At 37.5% G+C, this 10,954-nt stretch overlaps 1 pseudogene; it reads left to right on the top strand.

Moving 5' to 3' along the window:
- Window positions 1-2,498: 2,498 nt before the first annotated feature.
- Window positions 2,499-4,925, top strand: LOC118802709 (annotated as a pseudogene).
- Window positions 4,926-10,954: the final 6,029 nt, after the last annotated feature.

The raw sequence follows: 10,954 nt of genomic DNA, 5'->3' as shown, positions 1-10,954 counted from the left end.
GACTATCAAAAGACTTATAGGAAGAAAATGAAGCATATTAAGTTTAATATGAATGTCAAATGTAACCCACCTTTCGTTTGTGGCGAAAGTTGCTTTCATCCAGAACAGCAAATTCTCTTTCACCTCCAATCATCTGCCCATGTTTTCTGGTATATCGTTTCATGGCACGGTGGCAAATTTTCCTTAGAACTGAAGCCATCTTGGAGAACGTCCTTGAGCTTCTTGCAATCCCATCTTGCATCATGTCAATTTGCCTGAGGCGCAAGCCTTGAGAAAACCTGGTCCATTTAATGTATCAGGTATTTTTAATAATTAGACAAGCACGATCACCACTAAGCAGAAACAAACAGGCAAGATTAATGTGTGGATATTCAAGTAAATCTTGTGATGTTGGAGAACCCCAAAATTCAACACTATAAATGACACTATGAAACCTCCAGAAAAGCTTATCTCTAATCACTTAACAGATACATTCCATTGCCAAGTTAGTCACAATTTGGTGAGTTTTAACCTGCTTTCTGCCCAGTGACCGCTGGGATAGGCTCCAGCTCCCCCCCATGACCCAGAAGGATAAGTAGTTTAGTAAATGTGAGTGTGCGTGTGTGTGATTGCATTAAAGTGCTACAATACACACCTACCTTGTATCTACACATTTTACCAGCTCTACTTGCCATATAAGAGCACTTTGTAGTTCTACAGTTCTACAGACTGTAGTCCATCTGTTTCTCTGCATACATCGTTACCCTGTTCTTCAACAGTCAGGACCTCCACAGGACCCCCACAGAGCAGGTGTTATTTGGGTGGCGGATCAGTCTCAGCACTGCAGTGACACTGATGTGGTGGTGGTGTGTTAGTGTGTGTTGTGCTGGTACGAGTGGATCAGACACAGCAGTGTTGCTGTAGTTTTTAAACACTGTGTCCACTCACTGTCCACTCTATTAGACACTCCTACCTTGTTGGTCCACCTTGTCAGAGGTCAGAGACAGTAGCTCATCTGTTTCTGCACAATTTGTGTTGGTCATCCTGTAGTCCTTCATCAGCAGTCACAGGGTGCTGTTTTGGTTCTCAGTCCAGCAGTGACACTGAGGTGTTTAAAAACTCCAGCAGCACTTCTGTGTCTGATCCACTTGCACCCGTCTAACACACACTAACACACCACCACACAAATAATGCCTGCTCTGTGGTGGTCCTGTGGGGGTCCTGAATATTGAAGAAAAGGGTAACAAAGTATGCAGAGAAACAGATGGACTACAGTCTGTAATTGTAGAACTACAAAGTGCTCCTATATGGTCAGTGGAGCTGATAAAACTGACAGTGACTGTAGAAACAAGGAGGTGGACTTAATGAAGGAGCTGGTCAGTGTTTATTTACTTTTAAACAGAAAATATTCTTCTACAGTATAGAAAAGAAAGTTTATACAGTTGCAAGATTTAATAGAGACTGTACAGGCATAATATCAGAAAATACTATGTGAAAGTGTGAAAGACTTAATTTGTCTAAAAAGATTAATCATCAGGTTTTGGCATACTGTATGTCAAAAGCTATTACAATTAAATCACTGCATTACACATTCCATTATTTTAGGCTTACCTGTAAACAAATGTCATCCATGTCAACAAGCTGATTTTGGATATTTCAAAAAAAGATCCCACTCTCAGAGTCCGGCTGTATTTCTTGCCTCTGTGACTTTTATGCCAGCATTCCCTGTAAAGGCATGAGAAAAAAGTGGAAACTAAAAATATAGTGGCCTATAATGTGTAATAACCATCATCTGTATTTTAATTTTAATTCATTTAAAACTGTTTTTTGCATTTCAGTTCAATGTAGTGCAATATAGCTACCTTGTAATATGAAATATTTACTGATTTTTTTTTAAATGATCCAAAATCTATTACAAAAAGAACCACAGCCTTCCACTGAATTTTCTGAGCCAATGTTCATTTAGTGAGTCAATGTTCATCTAGTATATAAGTAATATTAAAACAAGATTAAAACAAAAAAACACCCACCACACAAGGCCATCTGAAGTATTACTTCGTTTTTTCATCTTCATATCTTGACTACATCTCGGGCACTTGACTGTCTTTGCTAGCAGCTTTCTTTTTTGAAGCTATTTGATGAGCTTAATGTTTCTTTTGCCAGGGACATGAACTAGAAGGTGTGATAATTCTCTGATTAAGTGCAATGTCTCTGTAACGCTAAACAACGTGACCAAAAAAAAACTGGATACTAAGAAGTGGGAAAGCAGTGTGCGTACCATCAGCATCATGGAGGGGAGTTCAAATATCATAAATACATTAAGAAAAGTACAAATTTGTGGAATTGCACCTACTTTAGACGTTTTTACAAACTGGGATAACAGCAAAGACATTCAAGACCCACCTGAGCTTCATATTCGATTTGAGAGACAGCGTGTCACTGTTTTACGAATCATGCACCCCCGCGAACAGGAAGTTGAGTAAGAATCGCGCCAAGTTCCTGCAAGGGGCAATGAGAAGATGGCGAGCAAGAGAGTGAAATGGTCTGGGAAGGCGCCAGCAAAATATACCGAGGATGAATATGGTAAGTAAATGAGTGAAGTTTGTGTCATGAAGTATACAACTCGTTTCAAGTGTACCGTTCTTTCCTTTTTTTCTTAACGTTAAAATCGCGAGCTAGCGTATTAGCCTAGTCGACTAGCTTAGTTTGAAATGGTAAACTCTCTAGCTAGTTAGCTAGCTTTGGACATGATCCAACGTTCTATCCACCGCTGAATGCCACTGCTAATGTCGGTGTACTTCTTCCTTTGGTGTGTTATTGCTTTGGTAACCACCTTATATTTACATACTAGAACTGCTATTGCTTTCATAACTTTTTATAAACTTACATACTTTTATATAGCTCAAAACTTTTATAGCTTTAACTGACCTCTAGCCAAGGTTATTTAGCATAATATTCACGATACAGCTTGGAGCATCCCAGCTTCTTCTAATCAGATTTTTTTCTTGCCTCTTCGAAAACCTCACCACAGTCAATTTCTTTAAAATCCTATGAATGAGTACCATTAAATGAGTACATACATTTTTGGTGTCAATCCATAAGTGGCACTTGGGTCCACAGTATTCTTTTTTTCCCTTTAGGAATACAGGTAAGAATACACACATCAATTTAATACAAAAAAAAAAAAATGCTCTCATTCAGCATTGATCATCAATTGGTAACTGCTGACTTTATCAGTCTAGCTCAGGGGTTGGCAACACACAGCTCTTTTACTGCCCTGTTGTGGCTCCACAGCAGAATTAGATTTTTATGAAAAAATTTAAAAATCCTCCATTGCAGTAAAATAAAGCTCTGCTGATTGTTCTAACACAGTTTTAACAATAAATGGTCTTAAACGCTGGGGTTAATGATAACTGCTAATTCACCCTTTAACCCTGAATATTGGTGTTTAGACTGCTGGTCACCATAGCAACACAGACAAAAATCTTGCCTAGCTAGTAGCTAATGAAAAGGCAAAGAGAAAGATTTAAGACGAACATTGATAATTTGGAGATGAATGGACTTATTTGCAGTTATATGCACTTCAGCTGGTTTCCCGATATGTTTAATCTGCAACGAGAAACTGTCAAACACTAAAAAGTCGCAAAGCTGAGGTCAGCTTCTTATTCTCCAGCTTCTTGTTCGAATTTTCCTGTTCCACCTTAAATGGTGCGTGAGGCGCCAGAATGTAACTTCTGCACCATTTAAGGTGGAACGAGAAAATTCAAACAAGAAGCTGGCGAATGAGAAGCGACTTCAGCATTTGTAAAAATGCAGAGGGAGTATCTTTACTGTTACCAAGTGTACAGCCGCTTTAATTATATGTTTGAACTGAGAATTCAAATTCAAATGACTATTCCATTGCAGATTTCTGAGATTGTATTTCTGAGGTTGTATTTTCTGAGTTTGTATGAGTTGTATGTGAACAAAGGAATGCAGCTCCTAAGCATAGAACTGGGATCTCCAGTGTAGATGGTTGGTTTGACAAAATCCCAATGTTGATTAATTGCTTTCTGTTATAGCTCTTCAACTGAAATTAGAGCATTTGCATCAACTCCAGTCATTTGCAGCACCTCAGCCATCAACCCTTCAGATGTCTGTAGCACCTCAGCATACTCCAACCTCTACAGACTCATCAGAGTCTTCTGATTCAGAGGATTCAGAGGCCTCACTCAAAAAGAAGAAGCAAAAGAAAAAGAAATCAAGGAAATCAAAGACTGATTATCTTAGCTGAGGTATGTTAACATTGCCAATAACTGAGCTATAACCAGAGGCGGGTAGTTTAGAAAGATTCAGAAAAAAAAAATTTGTTCTAATCACTTGGATTTGCTAAGTAGCCCAGCAGGTAGAAATCAGTGATGAAATCAACTAGGTAAGAAAAATATCATAACTTCCACAAGATTTTAACTACACACCTCTGGCTACAAATTTACATTGCAAATGAGGCACAGAACTATTTTCTGGGACAACATGCATACCTAGCATGGATTCTGAAACTGAAATTTGTGCTGTATTTGCTGTATTTTAGAATTGATTAAATCACAACTGTACATTATGTGTTTGTGCGTGTGTGTGTGTGTGTGTGTGTATGTATGTATATGTTTACATTAGATTTGATCGCGAGGTATAACAAAGTTTTGGAGCTGGTGAAAAAAGGTTTGACAAAGTCAGAGGCATACTGCAGGACATGCGTGGACAGAAACACGATCGTTAACCAGGCCCCTATAGCTGAGTTGGCAGCAGCTAATCCTGAAATGTTCCATGCCCTTAGGGTTAATTTCAAAAAAGGTAGTAACTTGCAAAAGTTTGTTAAGCTTTGTGAAGACCAGTGTTTACTTGAGCCGAACCACAGCAGGATACATGCAATGAAAGAGAAAGGGGATCTCCTTGACATTAACAAGAAGTAAGTGCATTGGAAGATTGTCTCTGAAAAGACATATTTTTTTGTTTGTTGGATCTGATTTGAGTAAAACATTTAAGATGCAAGTACAGGGTTTTTTTTTTAGTTTTGTTTTTTCAAGAGCTTTTGTTTGTTGTTTAAACAAATGTTAACAATTATTTGTTACGATATATCTATATATTAGCAGATGACTTATAAATGTATATTGTATCATGACTTTACTTGGTGGGGCACATTATCATTTGTAAATACATTAACTAATGACCTGTAGATGTATTAAGTAATGACTTAGAAATGCGTAATTACATCTTGGATTTTGGCATCATCATTGAGTTACTGATTAATCATTTTTTAATGAACATGGCCAATAGTAAAGTCAAGAACATTTAGAAAAAAGGCCTGAAACTGAACTCTTGTCACTGGCATGCACCAGATATGATTTGGGTGATGGACAGTTCTCATGATGACATGTTTAAAATATCTGGAACATGGACTGAAAACACCAACTAAACATATCCAGCAAGCAGTATTCCTGTAGTTAGAAACTGACCACTGATGACGGGTCAAAGGAGACACCAACTTTGCATGGCAAGACAAGGCAGCAACAAGGCAGGTGTGTACTTAAGTGGCCAGGAAGTGTGTACAGTGTTTAAAAATTCCAGCAGTACTGTTGTCCCTGATACACTTATACCAGCACAATACTATTGTCATTGCTGAACTGAGTCTGGATGAGTACCCAGCAGTGACCATGTTGTCAGAAATTTTTTTCACCATGTATGAAGGGTGAGAGCAGTGGTTACCATCCCTGGTCCAGGAGTACCCCCTGCCCTGCACATTTAAGGGTTTTCCCTAATCTAACCAGCTTGTTACTCCAGAACCAGGGCTGGGAGTTACAGGATGACTGACTCCAACTCTGCATGGGAAAAGCTGAGCTACAGTCTCTAACTGTACACCAGGACAGTATCAACAAGGTAGGCGTGTAAAATGGAAACCAGATTACAACTAAGAAAATCAAGAAAATATTAATTCAGAAAAGGCCAAATTACAACATAATTCATGAGTATGTTGTGGATTTATGTGCAACTTTGAAGAGTTATTTTTTTAAAGTCACAACTTATAACAGATTCTATATGAAACATGAGTGCCAAATTTAGAGATATTTTTGTTAAACTGAAACAAAAAATCTGTGACTGATTTCCTTGTTGTCTTTTTTCTATTATTGTACTGTCTTTGAGTGTATGTGGATTAAGTAAAAGTGTTAATTAATGTGCTCAGCAGCACCTCTAAAGTCAAGAGTGACCTCTTGAAATTTTGCCTACGTCAATGCACAATGATAGGTAACTCACAAAGTATCCAAATAGATCCTACTTTGAATAACAGAATAACTCATTGTGTTAATTAAGTGTTAATTAACAGACTGAGTTAACAAGATATTGATACTTAACGTTTACCATTATTAATGGCTATTTATGTATGACTCACTTAGACATTAATGTATATGCTTCATTATTTCCTGATACATTGAGCATTAGTTAACATTAATTTACCATGATGAACTCATTAGTTACGTATTAATATATGTTTATTTGTGCACCAGTATTGTAAAGTAATTTTTGTTTATCTTACTGAAGTATTTCCATTTTGGGCAGCTTTTTACTTTTTTTTTTTTAACTCCACTACATTTCAAAGTCAAATATCTTACTTTTTACTCCACTACATTATGCTAAATCTGTCGTTCCTTTGGCTTATGTGTGTATAAAAACATAACATGTCAAAACGAAAGAAGCGTGAAACAAGCACACCAATCAGGGTACAGTGCGCACTTTGTTTTGAGCTTGTTTTTACCTATTGGACATACCTACCCAGTGCAAGCATACGGTTCAACGTCAGTGCAGCAGCGTTTGGGAGTGCCTTTGCTAACAAATGATGGAACTAACCTAACTTTGTGTAAAAATATATATAGAAATATGTGCACATATGCAGTTGTGACCGGCATATGTCTTCTGAATTTATACAATTACTATTTAATTTTATAGTAAATTTGTTTTGGCTAGTTTATATTTATAAACAGAGACCAACAGATGCAATATAGTAAAGGAAAACTCATTTGTGAACCTGTGTTTAAAGCAAGTTTTTATTAAACTTAAACTAAGTTGCAAATAAATCTTAAACTGAAACTTTGCTTGTTTGCAAAAAGTTATGTCATAGGCATTTGGTTCTACCTAATGGAAATTGTTTGCCTTCATGCTTATGAAAATTTTGATAGACATCAGTGACAGACTAATTCCTGACATTGTATTAAAAAATTGGTTTAGCAAGCGTGACACTAGAGTATTTTCACCTAAAACGAGTTAATGAAGCAACAGTCTTGTTACAAAAATGGTAATAGGACATTAGAGTCATAATTAATCTTTTAGTACTTTTACTTTTGATATTTAAGTACATTTGAAGGCAAATACTTTTGTACTTTTACTCAAGTGGAGGTCTAAAGGAGGACTTCTGCTTTTACTGAAGTAATATTTTACCTTGGGTATCTCTGCTTTAACTCAAGTACATGATTTGTGTACTTCATCCACCACTGGTTTCTCTAGGAAATGCCCTTGCTGATAAGATGGCTAACGAGGCCGCACTGTTTTCTGACTCACCCCTACTGCAGATGATGTCACCTGGGGGCAGGTGACAGAGACAGGTTTATGGACTCATTGTCTCATGATTTTTGAGTGAAACAAACTTTTAACTTTTGTTAGATTTTACATTGTTATATTTTACAATTTTTCTTTTTGTGTTTTTTTTATTTTCTCTATATCTCACTATTAGCCTTAGAAAGAGTCATCCAAGACGTAGGTATAGGTCAAAGGTAAAACCAAGCTTAGAACAACAGTTAATATATTTGTTTGACATCTACTGGTCACAAGGTGAACTTAGTGAGGATTGCAAGATTTTTGCATACATAACTTCTCACAGAGAGATTACACACCCGTGCGGTATCACTATAGTAAGAGCGACATTACATTGTATTTCAAAAGACAAAGGAAACTAGTACACAACTAATTATAAAATCATAGAATTCTATTCTGGAGGTCAAGTTCTCTGGACTAATAATGAACTCTGGAGTCCAATAGATGATTTTCCTTCGGTATGTTTGTAATTTTTATATCTATAGTGGTTGATTTTGCTTTTATTCTGTGCATGATTGCTACATTATTAAATTGTTAAATTGTATGAGGTCCTACTTCGATATCTTTTTCTTTTTTGATCTTTTTTTCCTCACAATGCGTTCGATACTTGTGTTGTTGATGTTTTGTTTGTTAGCCCCAATAGGGAAGGTTGAGCTCTCACCAGCTTTAGAAGCTCTCAAAAACTGTTTTGGGAACACAAGCTGTAAATGAGACTGAAGGGAAAAAGGATTGTTGTGTTTGTCATGCAATGAGTCACAAATCAGCCGATCATGTATGAGCTCTCACAACAGCTGAATCTGTGTAATGTCTGTTTTGTTCTAGTCATTGCTATTGGTACTACCTGGCTAGGTAACTGCATGAGACAGAATTGTTCAGATTTTAATCCAACTGAGGGACTCCTTGATCAGCCTAACTACAATTGCCAAGGAAGGGTTAATGTACATAAAGGTGATGATGTCATCAAGTTTCTCCTAGGAAGGGAGATACTTGTTTCTGTTGAAATGATGGCCCATTTGTGGGTCAGTTGGTTTGTGATTCTTACATTGATGTTAAGCCTACCTCTCTAAATTACACACCAATGGTTTGGGCAGATTGGCCTCAGTGTGTTTACCGGGATACGGATTGGCCATCTGGTCTCTGTCCCTTTAACACTTTGAAAGGTACAGCAATGACTCTTTGGGTGTGTGGTACTAATGCTTTTTCCAGTTTCCCAGAGAACTTGAAGTGGTCTGGTTGTTGTTATCCAGCTATAGTTCTGCCTGGAGTGTCTGTTTTTACTGATGACCCTTGGACAACTGACCTTGATGTTAATTTTCTACCAGCAGTGGTATAAGCGTGACATTGAAAAGGTTCCAGATTCTTTTAATCAGTGTCATCTCTGTCTGTTCTCAGCTTCACGTTTTTCAAGTTCTTGTTTCTCACGTTCCATTTCTTTTAAGACCTTTAAAGTGGCTTGAGATGCTGCTAGCTCTGTTGCAGCTTCTTGTTTCCATGTAGAGGACAAGCTTGAACTGTTTGCAGACCCTAGACTTTGAGAGCTTGAGCTAGACTCCTTAGATACTGCAGATGAGAACACAGAGTCAGCCTCAATCCAGTGTACTTGTTCCCTTTGAGAATCTTGACCTTTGTCTTTCTTTTCAAGATGATTCCAACCATTTTCCAAGAGGTGCCTGGAAACAGCATCACAAGTGTCTACTCGTCTGCGAGTCTCTCCATCTGGGGTAATGTATTGGCATAAGTCTTCATAAACTTATTTTACATCTGTTGAAGCACAACGAATCTTGTTCATAAGGTCTTGCAAGTTATCACTGGAGAGAGGTCTGTCAAGTGCCACTGTTACTATCTAGGTCCTGTTTATTAGCTTCATGTTCATGCTCAGCCATTTCTTTGTTGTCTGACTTGACCATAAGTGCTTAATTGTGTAGTTGTTTGAAACTTCAATGTAATCAAATTAGTTCAATTATCTGACTTAGCTTAAGTGTTACTAATTAGTTTATGTTTAGACTGTGATAGTACTATTGATTGCTATTTACTCAGATTGCTAAATTTAACAAACTGTGGTTCCCTTGAGTTAAATCACAAACACAAGGCGTTCTTTGAGTTACAAGCATTTAATTTGCACGTTTATGCCGTCAAAATGCCATGAGAACTAGATAAATAAATACACAAATCATAAAATGAGTCTTGTGCAATACAGCAACATTCGCATAGAAAATAATCATTAAAAACAGATCTCACATTCTAACACAAATATACCTCAAATAATCCATTAAACCGAAGGCTATAAACCCTTAAACTTATGAATAATTAGCTTGTTGAACATTTATGAAAACGTAGATATACCATTACGTTACTATATGAACTCTGTTAGCATTTTAGCTGTAAGCTAACACATCTATAAACATGACATGGAAACATACATAAAACCTCGCCTACCTCATTGGCTGCATTAACTCAAAAAGCGAAAGGTAAAAAACTTCAAGCTTTACAAGTCTTCACTTACGTCCAATCTTCATGAACTGTAATATACAGTAACATAATGTAAAATATCCTCTTAAGGCTTCTGATGTGCTTTGCTTCTTATCGTAATGCATAGAGCACTCCAACTTAAAGAGTCCAACCCAAATCTATGATACAAAAATACTGGTTCTGCTAAGGCTTATACAACCCAGATAGCAGACAGTTCTGGGCCAATTCTGGCTTACATCTACAAGTGTTGGTTGACTTCCGGATAGATATTAGGTATGTGGGCCACATACCTAATGGGGATGCTGGACAGCTGTGTATGGTTTTAACTCATATTTACTTTTAAGGGCCAATTCTGGCATGAATGTTGTGGCCCAACAATGTGGTTGAAGGAAAGAAAAGGGCCAAAGCACAATTAAGTTGCGACAGATCTGTGTTTGGTTTATTTACACCTCAGTACTCTTCCCGAAGTTTGGCATGTCATAATTGCACCACCCAGATAGCAGACAGTTCTTAGCCAATTCTGGCTTACATCTGCATTTGTTGGTTGACCACCAGGCCGATGTTATGCATGCGGGCCAGAATATGTGCTACCTTCTAGCTCTCTCTTTTTAGTTATACTCTTATGGCTGAGCCTGCTGGAGTCACAGCTTGCACTCTGTTTTTCCTATATATTGTGTCCAGTCACAACTGCCCATGCTGTTCAATGTAATATTGTCCTAAGATATACCTTGATTGGGTGTCCCTGCTTGCCTGCCCTTCGAACCAGTTCAACCACAAAAGGATCCACCCGCATGCCCCACTCACCCTCCTGATGAAATTTGATGGTGCCTGCACATACTCCTTAGAAGCCTCTAACAGTAGTCATCAGTTTTCATTGGTTGATGTACTT

This window comes from Colossoma macropomum, unplaced genomic scaffold (assembly GCF_904425465.1).
Source record: "Colossoma macropomum unplaced genomic scaffold, Colossoma_macropomum, whole genome shotgun sequence".
Lineage (NCBI taxonomy): Eukaryota > Metazoa > Chordata > Actinopteri > Characiformes > Serrasalmidae > Colossoma > Colossoma macropomum.
The sequence above is the reverse complement of the archived record's forward strand: the minus strand, read 5'-3'. Positions and strand labels throughout refer to the sequence as shown.